At 38.4% G+C, this 25,004-nt stretch overlaps 1 long non-coding RNA gene across 1 annotated transcript in view; it reads left to right on the top strand.

Moving 5' to 3' along the window:
• LOC143654376 (uncharacterized) overlaps positions 1-25,004 on the top strand; it is a 46,245-nt gene that overhangs the window by 985 nt on the left and 20,256 nt on the right. The window contains exon 2 of the long non-coding RNA XR_013161790.1: positions 16,070-16,130. This is a non-coding gene — a long non-coding RNA (uncharacterized LOC143654376). The remainder of the gene's footprint in view (positions 1-16,069; positions 16,131-25,004) is intronic.

Raw genomic sequence — 25,004 nt, 5'->3', positions numbered from 1 at the left:
AATTCTTAAAATTTAAATTCTTAAAAAAAAATTTTTAAATTCTTATTAAGTATAAGTGCAAGTGTTTTGTAGTAACCTCCAAGAAGTCACTCTTCTTTGCTGTCCTCCTGTTCTATTTCAATATTTATCTCCCTGCACTACAGTTACTTACAGATGTATCTGTCTACTAGGTGATACTAATGCATTTTTACATAACCATAATGTAAGAGAATAAATATACTGTAGTAGACTTAGAACTCAACCAATCCTAGTCTTCCTTTCTGCTCAATGTCCAGCACTCTTTCTGGCATACAGTTAGTGTTCAATAAGAGGTGCTCCAAGTATCCTTAAGCATAGGGTAAATCAGGCATGAGGTGGCAGAGAGGATTCAATGCTCCACCTCACAGATGGAGGGGTACAGCAGGTAACCAGTCCTTTATGCCCCTAGTAAGAAATGGTCTCTTGAAGGAGCAGGAATTAATTAGTTGAAATCTACAAGTTACCTTGAGGACGTGAATGTTGAATGTTCAGGGCAAGAATGGATAAGCAGCTGGAGGTGGAACAACAATACGGCTCCCATGGTACAAGAGTATGCAATTGAACATGTTAATGGATTTTTATGGCCTTCTCTGAAGAATCTGTCTTGGTCAGTGTGGAAGACAGAATATTAGACACACAGGACAGCTGGTGTCTTTCATAGGACTGAACCTATATCCGCCCTGTATGCCAAAAAAATGACCCAATTCACCCCATGCCTGATGACATCAATTCTAAAGCCTGGCAATGTGGGCTCAGGGCATCTGCCATGGCCATATCATTTGCATCCCTAAACTGGACAACTTTATTATTTCCTTTCTTTTAAAGTTGGTAGAGATAAGAATATGTGGCATTTCTGATTCCTACTCTACTTGACTGGAAAAAAGAAGAGGAAAGGGATGAAAACAAAGGAGAAATATATATAACAAAACAATCATTTGGATTTATAAGTCACTTTTCCATAATTGCATCAGAGAGTGTATTAGGGTACTCTAGGGAAACAGAACCAACAGGAGATATCTGTAAACATGAGATTTATAAAGGGGTCTTACACAACTGTGGGGATGGACAAGTCCAAGTTCTGTAGGGCAGGAATTGAGTATGGTGTTAACTGTGGGTTTTTCATAAATGACCTTCATCATGTTGAGAAAGTTCCCTTCTGTTCCTAGTTTTACGAATGTTTTCATCAAGACAAGGTGCTAGAGATGTTCTAGAAATGATCATGGTGATGAATATACAACTATGTGATGATATTGTGAGCCATTGATTGCACACCAAGTATGGAATGTTGATACATTAAGAATGTTTGGGTTTCTATTTTGTTTGGTTTTATTGATAAAAATTGTTTTAAAAATCTAAAAAAAAAAAAAGAAAAGGAAAACTGCTAGATTTTTGTCAAATGCCTTTTCTGAGTCTGTTGAGATAATCATGTTTTTTCCTTCGTTCTATTTAGAGTATTACGCTGATTGTTTTCCTATGTGGAACTATCCTTACGCACTTTTTAATTGGATTGTTTATCTTCTTGTTATGGAATTTTAGGAATTGTTTTTATATTCTAGATACAAGTCCTTTATCAAAATATAATTTGCAAAAATTTTCTCCTGTTCCGGGGTGGGGGTGGGGGGTGCAGGCAGGGTGTGTGCAAAATGAACTGTGAGCCACTGACTGAGCAAATGTTTCCAATAACAACAGCTACAGTCAAGGTCTTATTTCCCAAAATAAGAAAGATCAAATTTGGTCGTGACCTGCTTGTGGAAAGCAAAGGGAACATAATTATGATGTTGAGATTTTATGTATGAGAAGAACAGTATGTACTCCCAGGCCAGGAATAACAAAATTAGCCAAAGGGAAAATGTGTGGCTTCTTTTTCTTTTCTTTGTTTTATTTTTTTACTTTACTATTTGTGTGACTTTTATTTGTCTTTTCGTTTCATTTCCTTTCACTTGAAATGGCAGGACAACGAGCAACTACAGGCACCTTGTTGGTAGTTCTGCTCGATTGTTGCACCAGGTCAAAATTCATGTGACCTTTACTCTATCCAATTGCCTTCCAGCACCCAGTACTTCTGTGTGCATAAGTGCATGAAATCCATGCACTGTATGTGCTCTTGAAGAGGCTTTGGGATACCCTTCTGTTATTAATCCTGGCTATAACTTACTGAGCACTTAATCGACATAGGCAGTGAGCTTAGCACTTTCCATGTGAGTTAATCCTACACTGGACTTTATTCTCCTGACAATAAGGAGTCATAAAAAGTTAGTAATAGAAAGGCATTCACTGTGGCTTTGGGCAAATGATTTGACCTCGTTGGGGCTCCTTTTCTTCTTCAATTATTTGTGAATGTAGGTGTGTGGAAGTGGATGGGGGGCGGGTAACCATCCCTGTAGGATTGAAAGCATTAAATAAGATAATATATGTAAAGGGCCTAGCACAGCACATCGTTTTTTATGGCACCTTATTATTTGTTGAAAGAGTTGGGGCCTAAATCTAGGCCTCCTTTTTTCAATAACAGCGCTGCTTCCTGTAAGTTGTACCTTTTGAACTTGAAGAAAGAGCTTTCCCTTTATAAGGTGTGGCTCACAAGAGAAGAAGTAAAAAGAATTTGGGTAGAAGTGGAATTGAGTTTGCTGGGTCAGTCACTGAAATACCCAAACCATAGCAGCCAACTTTAAAATGAGGCCTTTAAGGGGTCACAACAGTGAACATAGCAACCAGCTTTGGGAAAGTCACTGTCTTGGACAGACTGCACTTGACATTGGCCTAGAGAGGCTGAGCCAGCTCTTTCTGAAAGGTCAGGCTTTGGCTTAAACACAGCCAAGGACACAGGCTGTTTGAGCTACCAGGTAGGGCCCATCCTTCTCACTTCAGCAGAAGGTACTCAAGGGTTTGCTTTGAAATGAGAGTGGACAATTTGCGTGCCTTGGGGACATGATGGTGCCTCAGGGCTCTTTCTGGGCCCCACCCATCCCTACTCCCACCCCCTCCAGCCTTCCTTTCCCAGAACTTTCGTCCACTCAAAAATGTTCCCCTAACTCTTGGTTGCTTAGCCTCCCAGGGATTCTAAAATCAAAATGTGCCAAGACATCTACTGCTTGTGCAGAGTTTTCTGTCTTATATTATTGGTATTATAAATTGGTCAACACTTTATTATTTGATCAAAAGTTTTCATTTACATTTTCCCATGTGAACCTTGGACCGACTCTGATTTGTCAGTGGTGGTTATCACCAAGCCCCACTATTGACAAAATAGGAACTCAGCCTCAGAAGTGAGGTGAGGCCTAGGCCCCGTTTTCCTCCTCCAAACCCAGTGCTCTGCCCAGGACACAGGGCTGCTCCCACGGGAGGGATGGTCTTGAAGTTCTTGTTGGGGGTGAGTAGGGACCAGGAATGCACCTTTTGTGCAATCAGAATATTGTAAAGAAAAGGCACCTGGCCATGTTGAAGGCAGTCTTCAGTTGGCTGAAATAAGAGGAGGAATGAATTAATAGCCTAGACTTGGCATCTACTGGTCTTCCCTCATGTTCTTCCTTAAATGTCTTCTGTCCATTTCTTCCTTCATTGTGATAATCAACAATCCGATTTGTTATTTGGCTACACTCGTTATTAATCTCTTTTTATGTCTCTACATTATACGGATAATACTCACACTGCAATGAATTAGTTGCTGACATGGTAATGGAGGTTTAGACTAATGGATGTTTTCTGAGAGGAAGTCACTGATGAAATGGATTTGAAATGAGTAGGTTGAGTAAGGCACGTGCTTCACTTGCATCCTTGGCACAAGGAGAGGCTGTTGGGTGCTGCTGGAGACTGTGAGGATCTTGCAATTAGACAGACAGACAGAAACAGGGCCCCCTGCTCTGGCCCTGATACGTCCCAGTGCTGAGGCTTGAGGCAAGTCTGTGTGGATAAAACTATAGCACCACAGTGTCATTGTGAGCATTAAATGAAATATATGCGAACTGCCACTTTAAAGTAAATAATCAATAAATTATAGTTAATATAATGTGGAGGAAAGTGCAGAAGGTTGGGAGCTAAGTGGCCAGGGTATTGGGCCCAAGTCCATCACTTGCTCTGTGACCTTGGGAAAGTAACTTAACTTTGCTGAGTTTCAGTTTCCTTTTCTATATAATAGGGCTAATAATGGCATCTACCTGGTAAGGTGGTTATGAGGTTAAATGAGGATGAGGTCAAGTATGTAACAAGAGTGTCTAGGAGGGCACCCCAGATATATCCAGCATGTTGGGAAGACTAAAATTAAAAAAAGAAAAAAAAAAAGAGTGTCTAGGAGGGGCTAGTGCCCCGTCTGTATTATGAAAGTCATTATAATGGACTTCATATCCACATTGCTCACTTCTGGCCTTCTTTCTGTACCATGTGCCATGCACTACTCCCTCTATACACAGGTACAAGCAGAGATGCTGGGAGGAGGTGACTTTTTCAGGACCAGGACACTTGACTCTGAGTAACCCCGCCCCCACATTCTGCTTCAGCTCCTCATCATAATTCCTGTCCTGAGTAAAAAGGATGGGCTCCCTCACCTCCCACCCACCCATTCTGGCCTTATCTCCCTTTCCAGCCAGCTCCCATAACTGACCTCCCAACATGCCTCATTCCTGGGGCCATGTGGGGTCTGCCTGTGTGTGTGTGTTTCCTCAGTTATTGGCTGTTTTTAAAGGAACAATAAGCTAGAGGACTTACTCGTTTGGTTTCCTAATCAGAATTTGATCCATCCAAATAAAGGATGTCTTAATGTTGTGCTCATGGAATTGCATTTCACAAATTAGGTGAAGCTGCCAAGGTTGTATCTAGTGTGTGATCGTGGTTTCCGGAAAAAACATTATTTCACTGATTTCTTTCTTAATGAGCTGGGCTTTGGTGGAAATAGGTTCTTAGGGTTTCATGATGTTGTCTAGTCCTTCACAGAAACCTCTGATTGTGATTGAAAATAAATGTCAATTTGCCACTGTTACTTTGAATCCCTGAGTGTCCTGTGTTTCCACCCAGGGTAAATGACTAATTTATAATCAAAGTGTTCCCTGTAACAAGACTGGGTTCCAGGAGACTGAATTGAGAGGCCATGGTGCCCATGGTAGCGAAAGCAGAGGACTCACGGCCTATACTGAAAAATGTTGACTTCAGGACCATATCATTTCACTCTTTTTAAAATATGAAGACAATGTTGTGGTCAGCTAAAGCTGCTGGAATGCAATATACCAGAAATGGGTTGCCTTTTACAATGGGGATTTATTAGTGAATTAGGGTTCTCAAGGAAACAGAACCAACAGGAGAGATCAGTAATATGAGATTTATAAAAGTGTCTCATGCAAATGTGGGGATGCAAGAGTCCAAAATCTGTAGGGCAGGCCTCAAACTGGCATCTCCAATGAAAGGTCTTCAAGAAACTCCCCAGGAGAGGCTTTCTGGCAGAAGCAGAGAGAGAGAGAGAGAGAGATTCTCCTTTCCGAATTCTCCTAAAAAGCCTTCAGGTGATTAGATTAAGCATCACTCATTGCAGAAGGTACTCCCCTTGGCCGGCTGCAGATACAATAGCTATGGATGCAACCAACGTGCTCATGATTTAAGTACATGAAATGTCCTCACAGGAACAGATAGGCCAATGCTTGCTTGACCAGACAACCCGGCACCATCACATGGCCAAGCTGACACATGATGTAACCATCACAATTATTTACAAATTTACAGTTCTAAGTCAAGAAAATGTCCAAATTAAGGCATCAAGAGGAAGATACCGTCTCTAAAGAAAGGTTGCTGGCCTCCGGGGTTCCCCTGTCACATGGGAAGGCACATGGCTGGCATCTGCTCGTTCTTTTTCAGTCTCTCAGTTCTCTCCAAACATCTCTGGCTGTTTCTCTCTCGGTTCTCTCAGGTATTTCTGTCTTTTATCTTTTTTTGTGAGAAGATATCCTTTTATCTTCTCACAAAGGAAGGACTCCAGTAAATTATTAAGACCCACCTTAAATTGGGTGGGTCACATCTCAATTGAAACAACCTAACCAAAAGGTCCTACCCACAATAGTTCTGCACCCACAAGAATGGATTAAAAGAACATGGCCTTTTCTGGGGTACAAACAGCTTCAAATTACCACAAACAATAAAACAAAACAATTTTAAGATAAAAATTTATTCACGATCTTCATTTGCTAATACAATTACTTTTATATTTACCTATTTTCTCCCAATTCTTGTCCAAATGAAGATATATTTTACATAGTTGCATAATATGCATGCATTTTGTTAATCTTTTCCTTTGAACACTTTATTATAATCACATTTAAATATTTATATAGTAATCATAATTATCTTTTGAATGATTCCATAATATTTGGTGGAGTGGATATATAATAACTTATTTAGCTTTTTCATTATTACCTGATATTTGAATTATTTCCAATTGTTTTTACTAATAAAGATAAAACTATAGTAAACATCTCCATGTTTATAGTTTTTAAAATTCTATGATTTTATTTCCTTAAGAAATGAGTAGAACTTTTTTTACTGTTAAAATTTTTGAATTAGGAAATATGTAAGTGCTTATCAGAAAATATGGAAATTTCAGAAATGTATAGACAAAAAATAATTACATTATCACTGGTACTGATAAGTTCTTCTAAGCAACTGTATTTCTTCCTTTTTAAAATCCATATATATATATTATTTTATATAAACTTGAAATCATACCATAAAAACTATTTTACCCTCCTCTTTTCAACTCAATAATCCAATGTAATCATTTGCAAATATTTTCCTAATGTATCACTTGCCCTTTATTTTGTGTGCTTTTTTGATATATAGGAATTTTAAGATTGTTTTATGGAATCAAATGCACTGGTCTTTGTTCTGGCTGTCTTTCACTGCTTGAATGCTGGACTACCATTTGATAATTGAAATGCAGAAACACCAGTTCTGCATTTGTGATATTACAGGGGATTGTAGGCCGGATGTACACCACAGAAGCTAAAGAAAGGAACCTTTTCTGAAGTCCCACATGATTCCAACTCGAGAGCCAAGCTAAGTGCAGTTCTGGGAGGAGTCAACGCCTGTTTCTAATCCTGCGTCTCTCCCTATTCTGCTCTGTTTCTCAATGGGCCCAGAGATGGACCGCACAGGGAGCCTGGGCTTCCCAGCCTCATCCTGCTTCTATGGCCAATTACCACCATCATTTAATTCAACACCTGGGAGGCTGATAGAGGCAGCCAAACACAGCTGACAGACCCACCAAGGGTCTGACTGCTGGTTGCAGCACAAGTGGATGATGTGAATTTGGCTCCTACCTCTGTAGGATGCTCTTTTATGGGTGAAGTGTCATGCCAAGGTGTTTCCAGCCAAGTTAATTTGGCAAACCATACCTGATTTCACTAGGTGCCAAGTTCCTCACATTTGTCTCATTTGCATGAAGGGTAGCAAGAGAGTAGAGATGGAAAACAGTAATTCATCTTCCTCATGGCAGAATGTAGTGTTTATAAAATTAATTCTCTGTAGGAATCAGTCTTAAGTTTCACTTAAAATGTTTTAAAAGGGAAAACCACTAGGATTCTTACATAATTATAGAAAGGGACAGCCTATAAAACTTGGTGAGCTGAATAAGAATGCTATTTATTGAGAAGCAGTAAAATCAATGGAAATTTGCATTTGTGATTGTGTATGAGTATAAAACGGTAAGAACTAACGTTTTAGTTCCTGCTGACTTGTCATCCAGTAAAATGGCAGGACTTTGCATCTTGACGATACCGTTCCTCTCTGAGCGCCCTCTAGAGGCTCTGGAAGCGAAGGATGTGAGTTACTGCTGAGAACCAGAACAGAACAGGCCAATAGAGCAACCTTTATCAAAGACATTTATGGAGTCTATGATTGAGAACACCATCCATTTTCTGCTTTATTTGGCCTTTAAGAACAGCCTTTCTCTGGTTATATGTTCATGTCAGAGTTGTATTGGAATTGCAGAATTTGCATTAGAGCTCATTAATCTACAACAGGAAGTGGTAGGAGCCTTAATATGGGGTTAAGTGATTCAAAGAAGCGATACCAATGCAATCTCAGTTTTTAAACTGTGAGGAAACCATCCACCCTAAAGTGTACCTATTCTTCTTCAACAGAGAGCACTAAGTGCAGTAAAAATTTCTTTCATGCTCCGAAAACCACAGGAACTCCTAACGGCCTCCTGAATCAAATCTGACCTCCTGGGGAATGATGGTTTCCCCCTCTACTGCATTCTCTACTCCCACCTGTCCATCCTCATTCAATGTTCATACAGTTTGTGAAGCATCTGTTAGGGCTAGGGCTGTGGCCCAGCTGGAGTCCATCTGCTCATCAGTGGTTATTGGGATGTTACCATGAAGCACACAGACTTGGAGACAGGTTGTCTCCATCCATGGCTGGGCTTTTGCTTATGCTTCTTTGTTGCCAAGGTTACCCTTTCTTTGACCGAATCTTGCTCATCTGTTAAAATACAGATCTAGTGTCTTCTCTGAGAGGTCTGACTAGACTCTCCATACTAAAGACTAAATACTACTACTTTTTGGTGCTATCATATTTTTTTTCTTTAAAAAGAGTATATTTTCTGTGTTCTTCTGATGACATACATAGCATGCCTTTGTGAATGAGATATTGGTAAATTTTAAAATGTTAAAAGAGGAAGAGCTCTGTTAATCCCATCTAAAAGTAACCATTATATTTTACATACGTCAGTTTGAAATGTCTGTTCCCTCTTCCACATCTCTGGGGAGAGGGGGCATATACTCATGTCTTATCTGTCTCTCCTATAGTAGGCCTTCAATCCATGTTTACTAAACTAAACCAAATTAATTCACATAAAATACTTTTATTGTCACAAAACAGAAAGAAAAAATATCAAATTAAGCATTTATTTAGGGTTTTAAAAAAGAAACATAAATTACTTCACCCACTCCCAGTGAAGGGATATAATGAAAGCAAAAGATAAATAGAGTAGGAAAAAAAGTGTAATGAACAAATCAAAGCCCTCTTCTTTTGAAAATATATGTAATAAGAAATGAGTTACCTTCTGGCAAATCTTTAAAAACAGAAAGAAAAAAACCCACAAAATTCAAAACAAGAAAGAATTATAGCAAAGGAAACATTACAGAAATCTAAAAGTACCATGACCACTTGTATGTTACTAATATGAAAGGCTAAATGAAATGGATTTCCTTTTCTGAAAAAATACAAATTGGTACCAGGAGAAAAAATTGTTTTATCTGAAAAGAAAAATAACTAAAGAAGAATGAATCAAAGAAATACATCTAACTTCTTCCACCTTCCTGCTCACTACTGGCCTGGATTATTTGATAGGCAAATTCTTTTACTATCAAAAAACTGATACATACCATACTCTAGAAACCTTTGTACAACTACTGCTAAAGATAGTGTTTTATGAATGTTTTCAGTTGCGAATGGCAGACCAACTCTGGTTAACTAAAACAGAAAAGGAATTTACTCCAAGAGTGTTTGGTAACTAGGACATTCTAAATATCTAAGTATTTACATTCAGTGGAATGGCTGGAAAACTAGGTTTGAACAGGAATTAAAAGGAGGTTAAATGTAACCAAGATTGCATTGGAATCTGCTCATGGCTCCCCAGCTGGGCACTTGCTGCTGTTGGCCCTACCCCACTAAGGCATCGCCCTCCCTGCTGCAAGACTCACCCCACGTAAATGGACTCTTCAGTCTGCAGAAGCCAGAAAAAAGAAAAATCTCTGCCTCATTCCTTCAGGAGTCAAAGTTCCACACAAAAGTATCTGATTGGTTGTGCTTGGTCCTATGCTTGGCATGCCCATAACATGAGAAGCATGTTTGGATGTGAGACAAAAAAAAAAAAAAGACATATATTGTAGTCTGTTCCTTTGGGCACCCTTGCACGCTTCTTCCTACCTATACTTCTAAACAATTGCTCTTGCCCAACAATTCTGTTGTGTCTTATAATTCACAATGCAGTAGTTCATCCACCGGTTACTGGGTTGAATCATAGGTCAACAAAAGGTTGGATATCATCATTTCCGTATGGTTCAATATAATACTACACCCAGTTCCAATTTGTCTAAACAAGCAGAACCCAGGGTGGTGGGTGGGATGATGGGGATCCTAAGGCCAGTCCTTCCCATGGGTACTTCTCTCACCATGAAAGAAGTTCTTTGAACAGAAGCAATGCCGTGTGGGCTACCATGATAAATCTAATAAGTCCATGGAGGTGGTGCTAGCAAAAGCAAGATGGGCAGGGAGGGCAAATGCAAATCCAGAAGGAGGACTTATTCCAGTGGGGGGGAAGATTTCTGCCCTTCCATGATGGAAAGAGTCTACCAGATTATTATATACTTTTGTGATTTAAGGTTTAGAGGCTCATGCTATGAAATTGTACAATCATGAGTTAATTTTCATCTGAGGTGTGGGGTTTAGGTTGAAGTTCATTTCTTTTGTTGTTGTTGACGAATGTCCAAATGTTAAGATACAATTTACTGAAAAGGCCATCCCTCCTTCATTGATTTTGCTCCTTTGTCAAAAATTAATTCAGCATATTTATTTGAGGCTATTTCCAGGTTGTCTGTTCTGTTTCATCGACCTTGTATCTATCTCTCCACCAGTATCACACTGTCTTGATTACTATAGCTATCTAATAAGCCTTAACTCCAAGAACAATGATTCCTTCACTTTATTATTCCTTTCAAAATGGTTTTGGCTGTTCTAGGGTCTGTACATTTCCATATATAATTTATAAAAAGCTTATCATGTCTACAAAGAAACTTGCTGAGATTTTGATAGGATCATGCTGAACCTATCAGATCAACTTAGTTATTTACTGTCGTTACTGTGAGGAGTCTTCCAATCCATGAACATGGCATGTCTCTACAACTATTAGGGTCTTCTTTGATTTATTTCATCAGCATTTTATAATTATTATCACATCTATCCAATACATATTTTGTTAAATTTACACTGAAGTATCTCATTTTCTTTAGAGCAAATGTATATGGTATTGATTTTTAGTTCAATTTTCAGTTTCTACTTGTTTGTTGCCAGTATATAGAAATGCAATTGATTTTTGTGCACTGATCTTGTATCCTGCAACCTTACTGAACTCACTTATTAGTTCGAATTGAGTTTCTTGGTAACTTCCTTGGGGTTTTCTGTGCAGTTAGGTTTGTTGCAAACAAACTTTTATTTCTTGCTTTCCAATCCATATACCTTTAACTTCTTTTTCTTGCCTTAGTGCAGCAGCTATAACTTCCAGTACTATGTTAAATAAGAGAGGTGAGAGTAGACATTCTTCCCTTGTTCCCAATCTTAGGGTAAAACACTCAAACTTTTGCCATTACATACGATACTAGCTGTAGGTTTATGTAGATGCTGTTTATGAGTTAAGGAAGTGTTACTGAGGTTTTGTTAAAAATCATGAATGTTTTTTCCATTTTATCATAAGCTTTTACTGCATTAATTTTATAATCGTATGATTTTTTTCCTTTAACCTGTTGATATGGTGGATTACAATGATTGCTTTTCAAATACTGAACCAACCTTGGATACTTGGAATAAATTGTACTTGATCATAATTTATTATATATTTTTATACATTGTTGGATTTAATTTACTAAGATTTTGTTGAAGATTCTTGTGTCTAAAGTTATGAGAGATTTTGTCTGTAATTTTCTATTTTTGTGTGTGTGGTTTTGATTTCAGGGTTAACGCTTCCTTCTGTTTTATGGAAGATATTGTATATAATTGACATTCATTCTTTGAATATTTTGTAAAATTCTCCTATGAAACCATCTGAGTGAGCCTAGACATTTATTTTTTAGGACTTTTTAAATTACAAAATCAATTTTTGTAATAGTTATAGGACTATTCAGGATTTCTAATTCACCTTGGCTAAGTTTTGTTGGTTTGAGATTTTGGAGGTCAGCTTCCTGCTTCTGGCAGACCTGGTAATGCTGAGGTCTAGGTTATAAAGCAGAGGCTGAGGTTCTCCAGTGGGACTGTGTCGTGCTTTCCATTTCCTGTTCTGTTGGCCAGAGGGATCAGGTTTTTCTTTCTTTCTTTGTTTCTCTCTCATTCTCTCTCTCTCTCTCGCTCTCGCTCTCTCTCTTGCTCTCACTCTCACTCTCACATGCTCTTTCTCCTCTATGCCTTTTGGTGGTTCCAGGTTTGGGATAAAAAGAAAACTCAGAGAACTCGCCACATTCTCTTCTCTAAAGTCCTGAGGTTCCTGAAGGAAGTTCTCTGACCTCCTTCTTATTTCCAGCTCTCAGAATCCTTTTACCAATGTCTGGTGCATTATTTTCAGTAAATAAGCTGTATTCAGAGGGGGAGAAGCAAGGAGAAATGAGTCTATGACATCCTCTGAATTTTAAATCTTTCCAAGGAGCCTAATATGAGTCCCATGTACTAGAGTTGCTCAACATATGTTCCTACCTAACTGATGAACTCTAAGCAGACCAATGTATGCTGTATGGGGATTACATGGCACTGAGTAGACTTGGGGACAGTGACTCTCTTTCTGCCCCAGCGGTTGATCTCCAGCACTCTCAGAGGCTTCATAGAAGCAGCAGCAATAGCAACCACAGGCTCAGAAGAGAAAGCTGCACCTGAGACTACATTTAGTTGAGTGCTTAATATGTTCTGGGACCAATGTCATGACCCAAGATCTATAGATTGCCCAGTGTCCCAGATACCGACAAGGTCTGGTCATAGATGTTCAAGAAGTAGCCTGGCCCTGAGAGTGGGCAGTTTCAGCCCAAAAGGATAACAACTGTGCTGTCACCGGGCTTCTGAGTATCCTTAAATCAAAACACAAATGCCAATAGCAGAGCCTGTGTTTAGGTGACAGTTTCATCCCAGAAGGATGACAACTGTGCTGACACTAGGCTTCAGAGAATCCTTAAACCAAAACACAGATGCCGATAGCAGAGCCTATGGCTCAAAGGGAGAAGTCTGTGCCCTAACTACTGTTTTATGCATGATTTCTAGTTCTTGAGAAGAGTCAGTTTTTTTTCCAAAGGGATGTCTTCACCCTGCAGCCTCAAGCAAAATCTGCTTGAGATGTTCAAATATTTATCAGCCAATTATAATCTCTGCACAACCCAGCACTGTGGAATATGAAGGCATCTGAAGGAGGTAATGGGGAGATTTGAGGGAAGTCTCCCAGGGGCATGACCTAGGATACTCTAAGTCTAAAATATAATTGTCTTTACACTTGACTTGAGGAAACTACTTACCTCAAGATGCTCACTTACAGCATAGTATAAGCATGGCCCACAAAATTCAGGTTGGCCTTTAGAAAATTCTACATAATTGAAACTCCTCAATATCTGCATTTAAAAGATGCTTTAAAGTGTCTTTTAGGAAAAGACTATGCCTCATGGTCCCTCAAAATTGCATGTAGCTTATCGAAGTATTTACATTGTTATGAATTCGTGGGAAATTGAGAGAAAGAGAAAAGGAGAAAGAAAGGAAGAGAGAATATATAATGTATAGTACTTAAAACAATTTGCTATAAGCAGGATTATGGTGGTATGGTTAAGAATGTGGGTTTTGGTGCCAGAAAGAAACATTCCTCCTTGCTCCTCTGGGAGGTTTCTAGAAGCAACTGTCCCTCCTTCATATTGGATGTGAATAAGGGAATATGTAGTCATGGTTGTTTCTAGAAGCTGCCCTGTGGCCAAAGGAAAATCAGCTTTGAGATGGAATGATCCTGGATGGCAGAGTAAAATCACAGGAAGAGCCTGGGTGATATCAAGCAACTTAAAACCCACCTATCCTTGGACTTCCTCCTATGTATGCAATGGATGTCCAAATTATTTAGGCCAGCTTGAGTTGGTTTTCTGGCACTTGCAACCCAAAGCAAATGGATTAGTATCCTTTGACACTGAAAACAAAACAGACAAAAAGTTAAACCATAGCATAAAACAATTGTGTGAGCAATGTACTCTGAAGGCATTCTTTGATAAGAGTAAATGAGTAGTCCGGACTTCCTGTCAGAAAAAGCATCAAGTGCAGAACGCACAGCTGCCTACTGTCAGGAGGCACCAAGCTCCTGGACCAGCACCATGTGTTCCACCTCGTTTGAGCTTGGTAGACCCTTCTTGGCCAGTATTTCAGCCACTCAGGTAGAGTCCAGACACAGCCTTGAGTTGCTCCACTGATTTCCTTAAGACCTTGTTCCAGTCTTGATTTCTCCATTGCCATCCCAACAGGCAGGTCAGAGCAACAGCCACTTACCTTGAGAAGTGCTTCCATTTGTATTCATGATTAATTTGTAGCGATCCAAGCAGAAGACTGCAATTGAAAAGCTGTTTCCTAGGAAACAAGATTCTTCTTGGAACTTTTCAAGAACCTTTTTTTTAATTAGAGAAATTGTGAGTTTACAGAACAATTATGGGTAAAATACAGGGTTTCCTAACATTAACACCTTGCATTAATGTGATACAATGTATTACAATTGATGAAAGCACATTTTTATAATTATACTATTAATTGTAGTCCATGGTTTAACTTAGGGTTCACTGTGTTGTACAGTTGAATGGATTTTTTTATTTTTTTAATTCTATTAACATATATACAAACCAAAATTTCACACATTTTAATCACATTCAAATATGTAATTCAGAGTTGTTAATTACTTTCACAATGTTGTACTATCATCATGCCCATCCATTACCAAACTTTTCTATCATCCATAATAGAAACTCTGTACATTTTAAGCATTAACTCCTTATTCCTACCTTCACCCCATCTCCTGGTAACCTATATTGTATATTCTGACTCTATGTGTTTGTTTATTCTAATTATTTCATATCAGTGAGATCATACAATATTTGTCATTTTGTGTCTGGTTTATTTATCTCTGCTTCAAGTTTCATCCACATTGTCACAGGTATCAGGACTTCTTTCTTTTGGGATCTGAATTATATTCCATTGTGTGTATATAACCACATTTTATTTATGTTGATGGGCACTTCGGTTGCTTCCATCTTTTGGTAATTGTGCATAATGCCATCATGAACATTGGTGTTCAAATTTCTATTTGAGTCCCTGCTTTCAATTTTGGGGGTGTATACCTAGAAGTGGGATTGGATCCTAGAAGGTCAGTTCTTGGAACTGACAAACTGTCTCCCACAGAGGCTGTACCATTTTACATTTCATCATCCACAAAGGATGAGTGTTCCTGTTTCTCCATACCCTTTCCAATACTTGCTTCCTGCTGTTTTAATAGTAGCCATTCTAGTGAGTGTGGAATGATTATGTGCTTTTTAATTTTTATTTTAAAATTTTTATTGATAAATCTTAACATACATTCCATACATGGTATATAATCAGTGGCTCACAATATCATCACATAGTTGTGTATTCATCACCATCTTTTTTTTTTTTCATCACTCCAGGAAAATAAATAAAAAGAAAAACTCATGTGTATCATATCCCTTACCCCACCCTCTCATTGACCATTAGTATTTCCATCTACCCAATTTATATTACCCTTTCTCCCCCTTATTTTTTTTTATTTTTATCTATATTTTTTTATTCATCTGTCCATACCCTGGATAAAAGGAGCAACAGACACAAGGTTTTCACAATCCTATAGTCTGTATTGTGGTTTTGATTTGCATTTCCCTAATGGCTAATGATGCTGATCATCTTTTCATGGACTTTTTGGCCATCTGTATATTAAAGCCTGAAGGAAAACTAGTTTCTGGAAAAAAATAAAATAGAACTTAAACTTGAAAAAACAATGGCAATCAAAGTCAGAGTGGATTTTTGGTTGCAAGTGACAGAAACCCAACTCAAACTAGCATCGGCACAAGTAGAATCCTAAGACAGAATCATCCCAGCTGCAAGGAAGAGTGGGCCTCTAGGATGACTGGAACTAGATATACAAGAAGTTGCTGTACTCTGGCGTCTACTTCTCTCATCTCTGCTCCTCTCTCTGTGTTGACTTTTTCTTGCTCACTGCAGCCTGTTTCCCCCCACATGGCTGGCAATATGGCTGCCAGCAATTTTTGAGCTATTATGTCATTGCTTCCCATAGGTCCTCCTGAATTGCAGATGGACACATGGAGGAAAGATGCTGACTCACCGGTTAGGGGCAGGTACCTGTCAAATAATCTCTGTAACTGTGTGAGTAGAAGATACATTTCTAGAAAGGAGGGGTCAGGCAAACACCTTAATGGTTCACTCAGCAGAACCTGGGCAAAGTAGGGAAATCAGAAGCAACAAATGTCAGAGCTGGAAGACACTGTGAGGCTCAACTTGTACAGGAACCAGGAATCACACTAAGAGACTTACTGAAGGTTGCACAGCAAATTAGAGGGAGAGGCGAGACTACAACTGAGGTCTCTTGCCATTGTATTGGCTTTTCTCTCTGTACTAGAAATACGGTAAAGAAACATTGAGCATGGTTCTCTTCAAAAGAAACATGTTTCTCAGCTTCTTACAAACCTTACAATTGTGGCCTATGATGTTTTTGTTATTGCTGATATGATTATTATTTCTTCTATGTTGGAAAGGGGTAGGGGACAACTCTCATGAGTAGGCACCAGCTCAATGCTTTGTGATTGTCACTTCATTTAATCCTTACAGCACACTATATGTTGGCATCCCCATTTTACGGATGAGGAAACTGGGGCAAGATGAGGTTACTTGCCTAAGATCTTCTAGTGAATAAGGGATGGAGTTGGCTGGCAACCATCAGATCCCTCTCCAGGGAACCCCTGTGTGCATGAGTATGTGTGTGTATGTGTGTTGGGGGAGGTGGCGGCTGGCTGAGAACCTGCTTGGCCCTGACCTGGTAAAGACAGACTCCTCTCTGCCATCCCTGGTATAGATTCATGATGAGTCTCAGGGAGATGCTTACAGAGTAAGACTTGCCTTTCCTGATTTTATTCTCCCCTCCCAATGGGAAGAGATGGCAGAGCTGGGCAGAGGACAGGTACCTGGGCTTCCTCCTTCGTTGCCCAGGCAACCTGAAGCCACCTTCTGCCCCATGGCTCCAGGATCTGCCCGAGAAGGTTCTCACTAGCCCACTGCACTGCTTGGACCTGGAGGTCAGCAGCAACTACACAAACTTGTTTGGAAGATTGTTAATATATATTTTTTCCCTGCTAACAATGGCTGGCCCATTTTTCTTTTTTTCCAGATATTTGGCTTCCAACCCAAAGCACATTATAATGAAAGTAGTGGGCTATCCAGGTGGGACCATATTGCAATGTCTTCCAAAATATATTTTATTCTTTAATAGCCTACAGGGTTGCTAAAGCCTTTCATAGTGTCACTTTGTGGCAAAAATGACCATAGTAATGAAATAACCCTTGTCCTACTGACCCCTCCCCCAAAGCAATCATATCTTATAATCATGTCCCAGACTGTAATCACTCAAAATCATTTGACATACTTTGGGGGATTGTATTTATAAGGGTGGAGTTGTGAATAGTGCAAAATTCCATTTATATCTTTTCAGCTGATTGTGGAGGTAGAAGAAATAGATGGTTGCAGTATTGAATGGAGCCAGTTGTGTCTAGAAATAATCACTAATGCAGTGTGACATGTATAGACCTGGGGTTCTCTCTCATTTTCTGTCATGAACACCCAGTAAAGAAAAAAAGGTCCTGGTCTTAATGACACTCATAAAGGCCACTTTTCTCATGGAGATTGGGTGAATCTCCAGGGAACTGCAGGAATGAGCCAGGCTGTACATCCTTCATTGTTAAGGCACATACATTCCTGGCCTAGGACATTCCCTTCGGTGTAGTTCTGAATTCTGGTTGCTGCAGGAAACCTTTAAAGCTAAGAATGTCTGGTATTTTGACTTAGGAATAGCCCTGGTCAATATTATAGCTCTATCCTTGTAGCCTTACAGTAATTACTGTTGCTGCTATCATTACTTCAGTTTCTTATGGAGGAATGTACAAAATGCTTTATTGTCATCTTATGCAGAAAACCATGAACTGACTATTGCTGAAGAGCATTCAAAAATTGCTGACAACTAAAGAAAGAGTCACTCTGCAAAGATGTAAATAACCAAAGCTAATTCTAGAAATCTAAGAAGAGATGATGTTGTGGATAATAATAATATTTGTTAACATTATCTAGCACTTATTATGTTCTATCTGAGTGGTTTGTATCACTTAACTCATTCAATCCTTGCATCTTCTGGAAAGGCAAATATTACTTTGCTCTTTACAGAGAAGGAAACCAAAGCACAATGATTTACTCAAGGTCGTGCAGCCAGTTACGCAACCTCTGTTGTTTTTGCCCAGCTAGTATCCATTTCTCCTTTCGGTAGCAATGTTCTGCTTTTCCATGGGGAGTCCCCAGCCCCCCCTCCTCGCCTGTGGTTTGCCTGAGGTTACCAATTCATCCTGGCCCTCATTCCCCCAGCTGTTGGGGTGGCATGTGACTCTATCACCCACCCTGGCCACAATGACTGGTTCGGGGCCAGCCATGGACCCATTCAGGCTCAGAGTCAAGGGCAAAAACTCTGTGGAATGTTAAACAAATAGCATTTCTCTTTGGCTTGGACTCAAAGCCAGAAGAAAGTAACCCTGCAACAACAGGTACTGCTGAGTAGAGAAGGTCAGCCTGAGAGCGGAGCCACCCAAATGAAAGTTGAGCAGTAGATGCAGAGCGAGAAGGGTATAAAGTGGTATCTCATTGTAATTTTGACTTGCACTTCCCTGATGACTAATAATCTTTTTTATCTGCTTATTGTCCATTTGCCTAACCCTCTTTGGAGAAATTTCTATTCAAATCATTTGCTGACTTCTGAATTTGTCTTCTTGTTGAGTTGTAAGAGTTCTGTATATATTCTAAGTTCTAGACTATTATCAGATGTATCGTTTGCAAATATTTTTCCCATTCTGTGTAAAGTTTTTTCATTTGTTTTATAGTGTCCTTTGATGCAAAATTTTTTTTTTAAATTTTGATGAAGCCCAATTTATCTATTTTTTTCTTTTGCTTATGCTTTAGCTGACATATCTAAGAAACCATTGCTAATCCATGGTCATGAGGATTTACACCTGGTTTTTTTTCTTTTTTTTTTTTTACATGTGTTTTTATTCTAAGAGTTTTATGGTTTTAGATCTTATATTTGTGTCTTCGATCCATTTGGAGTTATTTTTTTTTTTTTGCATGGGCAGGCACTGGGAATCGAACCCGGGTCTCCGGCATGGCAGGTGAGCATGGCAGGTGAGAACTATGCCACTGAGCCACAGGGGCCCACCCTGGAGTAATTTTTACATCTGAAGTAAGGGTCCCATTAATTATTTCACATGTGTATATCCAGTTGTCTCAGCACCATTTGTTGAAAAGACTATTCTTTGCCCCATTCAATTATATTTGCACTCTTGCCACAAAAAATCAATTGACAGTAAATATGAGGGTTGTGGTGGAAAAAACACAGTTTTTTTTTTAATACTTGCTGCCACAGCATTTCTAGGCCTCTTGTCAGGTCCTCAGTGAACACCAGTGGTGTAGCATGCATTAGGACTTCATCGTTTTTATGGCTAAGTAATATTCCATTATGAGGAAGGACCACATTTTATCCATTCCTCAGTTGATGGACTGTACCCTTTTACATTTTCACCAGGAGTATAGGAGGCTTCCAATTTCTCCACATCTTTATCAACACGTTTTGTTATCTTACTTTTTGGTAATAGCTATTATTTGAAGGTGCATCCATGCTGTAGCATGTATCATAACTTCATTCCTTTTTAAGACCAAATATTCTATTGTATATATATATACCACATTTTGTTTACCCATTCATCTCTTGATGGACACTTGTTTCCACTATTTGGTTATTGTGAATAATGCTTCTATGAACATTTGAATACAAGTATCTGTTTGAGTGACTGTTTTCAATTCTTTCGAATATATATCTTTGGAGAGGGATTGCTGGATTATTTGGTAATTCATGTTTAACTCTTTGAGGCATCACCAAACTATTTTCCATGGTGGTTCCACAATTTTTCATTTCAACCAGCAATTTGGGGGTCCCAATTTCTCCACATCTTTACTAACACTTGTTCTTTCCTTTTTTTAAAATTTATTATTATTATAATCATTCCAGTGGGTGTGAAGTTTTACCAGCTTGGATTTTAATAGGGATCACACTGAATCTGTAACTCAATTTGGGTAGTACTGCCATCTTAAAAATGTGAAATCTTCCAATCCATGAGTACAAAATGCTGTTCCATTTCATTTAGGTCTCCTTTAATTTCTTACAATAATGTTTTTAGTTTTAGTCTACCGTCTTAATTCCTAAGTATTAAATTTATAAAATTTCTTCCTAAGTATTTTCTTATTTTTGATGCTACTATTATTGTTGAATTTTTTTACTTTTCCCTTCATTTATGTCAGTTTTTCATCATGTGTTTTAGAGTTCTCTTCTTCAGTGTATATATGTTTATAATTGTTATAGTTTCCTTATGTATAGACTCTTCTATCATGAAATGTCATCCTTTGTCTCTAGTAACAGATTTTGGACTTAAAGTCTATTTTGTCAGCCATACCAGCTTTCTTTGGTTGTTGTGTGCATGGTATATTGTTTTCCATCCTTTAACTTTCAACCTATTTGTGTGTTTGAATATAGGGTATATCTCTTTTAGGCACTATATGTGTGATCAAGCTTTTAAATCTACTTCGTCAATCTCTGTATTTTTATTTGGAGATTTTAATCGCTTCACAATGAACATAATTATTGACAGATAGGGTTTATGCCTGCCACTTGCTACATCTTTTCTTTATATTTGCACTATTTTGTAGTGTACCATTTTTTCCCCATGTTGTTTCTTTTCCTATACATCTATGAGTTATTTTCTTGGTGGTTGTCCTGCATATTGCCATTACTATCTTAAGATAAAACAGTCTAGTTTAGATTAACTTAATTTCAATACTATATAAAAACTTTACTCTGATAGAGCTTCAATTCCCCACCTCCTTTGTGTTATTTTTATCATACAAATTATATCTTTATACATTGTATGTTCATCAACACAGATTGTCTTTTTTCTTTAAGAAATAATTTATTTTTTTAACAGAGCTGGTTGTAAAATTTTTAGAAAATACATAAATGTACAAAAGTTGAAATAAAAACTACTCATAAATAACCAGGTTTGAATGTTGTTGAACATCCTCCTAATCCTTTTCTATCAGACATAGACACATGCATTATTATGCCCCCAAATCAGATCAGACTGGAATACCATTGTCTAAACTGCTTTTTTCACCTAACTATAAATTATAAACATTGTCAATACCAGTACATTTTTTGTGTGTAGCATTAATTTTAGAGTAGGAACAAACCATAAATTGCCTAACCAATCTCCTATGAATTCAGTTAGGGTGTTTTTAGTTTTTCAGTATAATAGCAGTAGAATACCTTTATTATCTTAGAGTAACTTCCTATAAGCAGAAATACTAGGTCAAAAGGTACACACATTTTTAAGACTGCCCATATATATAGTCCTGAAATGAACTTCAGAAAAATTCTATTAATTTACACTCCCACCAGCATTATCTTAGTGGTTAATTTATTTCTCTAATCTTGAGGTAATGCCAGTCATAACAAATGATTTTTATCTACTACTTCACCAACTGTACTTAGAAGCTCTAAAAATTCATAGACTCTCAAGCTTCCTTTCACGCTACCCGATTAGAATCCATATAAGAAGTGCAGAAGTGCATTTCTTCAATGTGGTCATATATATCAAGAGCATGGAGGTCATCAAATGTCTTCACTGCCTGGAAGCAGGTACCAGAATCCCAGTCCCAGACACTGAGATTCAGACCAAACTCCAGGCCCCCAAGAAGACCAGCGAACATGGCCCTTTATGTCAGGCATGGCACTGCTGGAAACTCAGTTGGGGGAAAAACTGCAGGTGATCAGGTCCTAGCTAGACCAAAGAAGCGTGGGAGGGAGGATGACAAAGTCTCCTAGATCCTGGCTTAGGAATTCTTAATCCCCCCGACTCAACCCAAAATTGGTTCCAAAGCTTAGTTTAGCTCAAGGTGTGATTAACAAAGAAACATGTGGGCACCGGGCATGAGCTGGGCTGGTTGCTGTGTTATTTTATCTGCCCCAGCACATAGGAGGGCACGCCAGACACCACGGTGCTTCATAGACTCTTAAATGATCACAGCCAGTGCAAATTTTCTCTAAAATCCAGAAGCTATTTAAAAGAGATCTAAACACTTTGAGTATGTTAGTCTTGAAATAAGTCAATTTTTCAATATATATCTGTGCTGGTTTAAAAGGATTATGTACCCTAGAAAAGCCATGTTTTAATCCTGACCCATCTTCTGGAGGCAGCCGTCTCTTTCGATCCACATTCAGCACTGTAGGTTGGAAACTTGATTAGATTATCCCCACAGAGATGTGGCGCACCCAGTTGTGGGTATTAACTATGATTAGGGAGAGATGGGACTACATCCATTCCAGGTGGGTCTAGATTAGTTTACTGGAATCCTTTAGAAGAGGAAGCATTTTGGAGAGAGCCATGAGAACCACGAGAGCCCACACAGCCAGAGACCTTTGGAGATGAAGAAGGAAAACACCCCTGGGGGAGCTTCATGAAACAAGAAGCCTGGAGAGAACGCTAACAGACCTCACCATGTTCGCCATGTGCCTTTCCAGTTGAAAGAGAAACCCTGAACTTCATCAGCCTTGCTTGAGTGAAGTTAACCTCTTGTTGGTGCCTTAATTTGTTCATTTTTATAGACTTGTTTTAATTGGGACATTTTCACAGCCTTAGAACTGTAAACTTGTAATATAATAAATTCCCCCCCCCCTTTAAAAGCTATTCCATTTATGGTACATTGCATTCTGGCAGCTAGAAAACTAGAACAATATCTGTTCCTCTAAATGGAATAAATTGCTACTCTTTGACCTAACACAATTTGCTTTAGTATATTATTCAGTATGGCACTGGTAATTTCTGTAAGTTTTCAGTTTTCTATTTGCTCCCTCCACTGTGGGAGGTAAGAATCATCCTCATTTTACAGGTGTTTGAGGTGCAGGGAGGTAGGGGACCTGTCAACACTCAACAGCAAGCTGATGACCTGCTGGAAATAGATCCCAGCTTCCTGACTCCCAGATAAGACTCTTAAACTAGCCAAACTCCACTCAGAGAGAAAATCTTAAAAGAGTCATGAAATCATCAAAATCAGGTCTTAACTGATGACAAATTCTGTAAAGAACTAGGGGAAATTACATCTGGTTTCATGACATTTTAAAAATTGCATCTATTGCCTGCCATGCAGGAGACCTGGGTTTGATTCCCAGCCCATGCACTTCCAAAAAAAATTTTTTTTTCCCAACAAATGGTGCTGCAATAACAGGATAGTCACATGGAAAAAAGACGCAGTGTGGCCCCCAACCGTACAGCTTACAAAAACAAAACAAACAAATTGCATTTAAACCTACTTCACCATAGCAAAGTTTAAACACTAAGATACTCTTTCCCAACTCATAAAATGATTGATGAATGTCATCTTTGAAATCTATTATTCATTTCTAATTCAAAAGATTAATTAGGGCCACTCATGATGGGGAAGTGTGAGGGAAAGAGCTATATATGAGAGTCAAAATACTGGGTTCTAACCCCACCCCTGCCACTGTTACCCTGAGCAAGTTACTTGATCTGCAAAACATAGCAGCAGCATTGCATAACTAAGAGTGTCTCTGATGTTTGGATACAGACAGGCCCTGACAAGCACTTCCTGAAACATCCCTTGATAATCTGACACTCCAATAATGGAAGAAGTGTACATGCTAAATTCCTAAGGAAACCAAAAGGTATTCTGTGTAATGCAGATGAGGAAATATGCTGCTTTACTATTAATTTATAGGGATCAATAATTATCTTTATACATCCAAAATCATAATTAAATAATCAGAAATAATCAGTTTTCCAGATTGGTAATTCTCTAGCAGGATTAACAGGAAATAAAAGTTTTAAAAAATTATTTTCAGATGCCATTTCATTTTGCACATTTTGACTTTCAAGTTGTATATGTACAGCTTAACTTTGTTACAAGCCAAAGAGGGAAAGAGACTTTATATAAATAAAATTGTACCCTCTTATTTTAAGGTGTTAATTTAAAGAAATATTACAACCCATTTAAATTAACATTATTAAACATTAGAAGAGTCTTTGGTTTTACCAAATAGGGTGAACAAGTCATAAAAGAATTTTTCATTTTTGCTGATCCCATTTCTGCATCTTATCCCAAGCAACCACAACTACTTTTCTTTTTTTTCTTTTTTTTTTTGGCATGAACAGGCAATGGGAAGCGAACCCGAGTTTCCAGCATGGTAGGCGAGAACTCAGCCTGCTGAGCCACTGTTGCCAGTCCCGCAACTGCTTTCCTTTTAAGTCTGAACTTTGTACATAAATCTAGAATAATATTTTTGAGGTCCACCTCTGCAGAACATGTAAAATTTAATTATAATAGGAAATATGGTAGAGCATGCTTGAGGGAGAATAAGAAAGCATATATTTTTTTTTTTTACAAAAAGAAATAAAATGATAACAGAGAAAAAAAAGATTATACATACCATACCCCTTACCCCTCGCTTTCATTTACCACTAGCATTTCAAACTAAATTTATTTTAACATTTGTTCCCCCTATTATTTATTTTTATTCCATATGTTCTACTCTTCTGCTGATATAGTAGCTAAAAGGAGCATCAGACACAAGGTTTTCACATTCGCAGAGTCTCATTGTGAAAGCTATATCATTGTTCAATCATCATCAAGAAACATGGCTGCTGGAACACAGCTCTCCATTTTCAGGCAGTTCCCTCCAGCCTCTCCACTACATCTTGAACAACAAGGTGATATCTACTTAATGCATAAGAATAACCTCCAGGATAACCTCTCAACTATGTTTGGAATTTCTCAGCCATTGACACTTAATCTCATTTCAGTCTTCCCCCTTTGGTCGAGAAGGTTCTCTCAATCCC

The sequence above is a fragment of the Tamandua tetradactyla genome, chromosome 13 (assembly GCF_023851605.1).
Source record: "Tamandua tetradactyla isolate mTamTet1 chromosome 13, mTamTet1.pri, whole genome shotgun sequence".
NCBI lineage: Eukaryota > Metazoa > Chordata > Mammalia > Pilosa > Myrmecophagidae > Tamandua > Tamandua tetradactyla.
The sequence above is the reverse complement of the archived record's forward strand: the minus strand, read 5'-3'. Positions and strand labels throughout refer to the sequence as shown.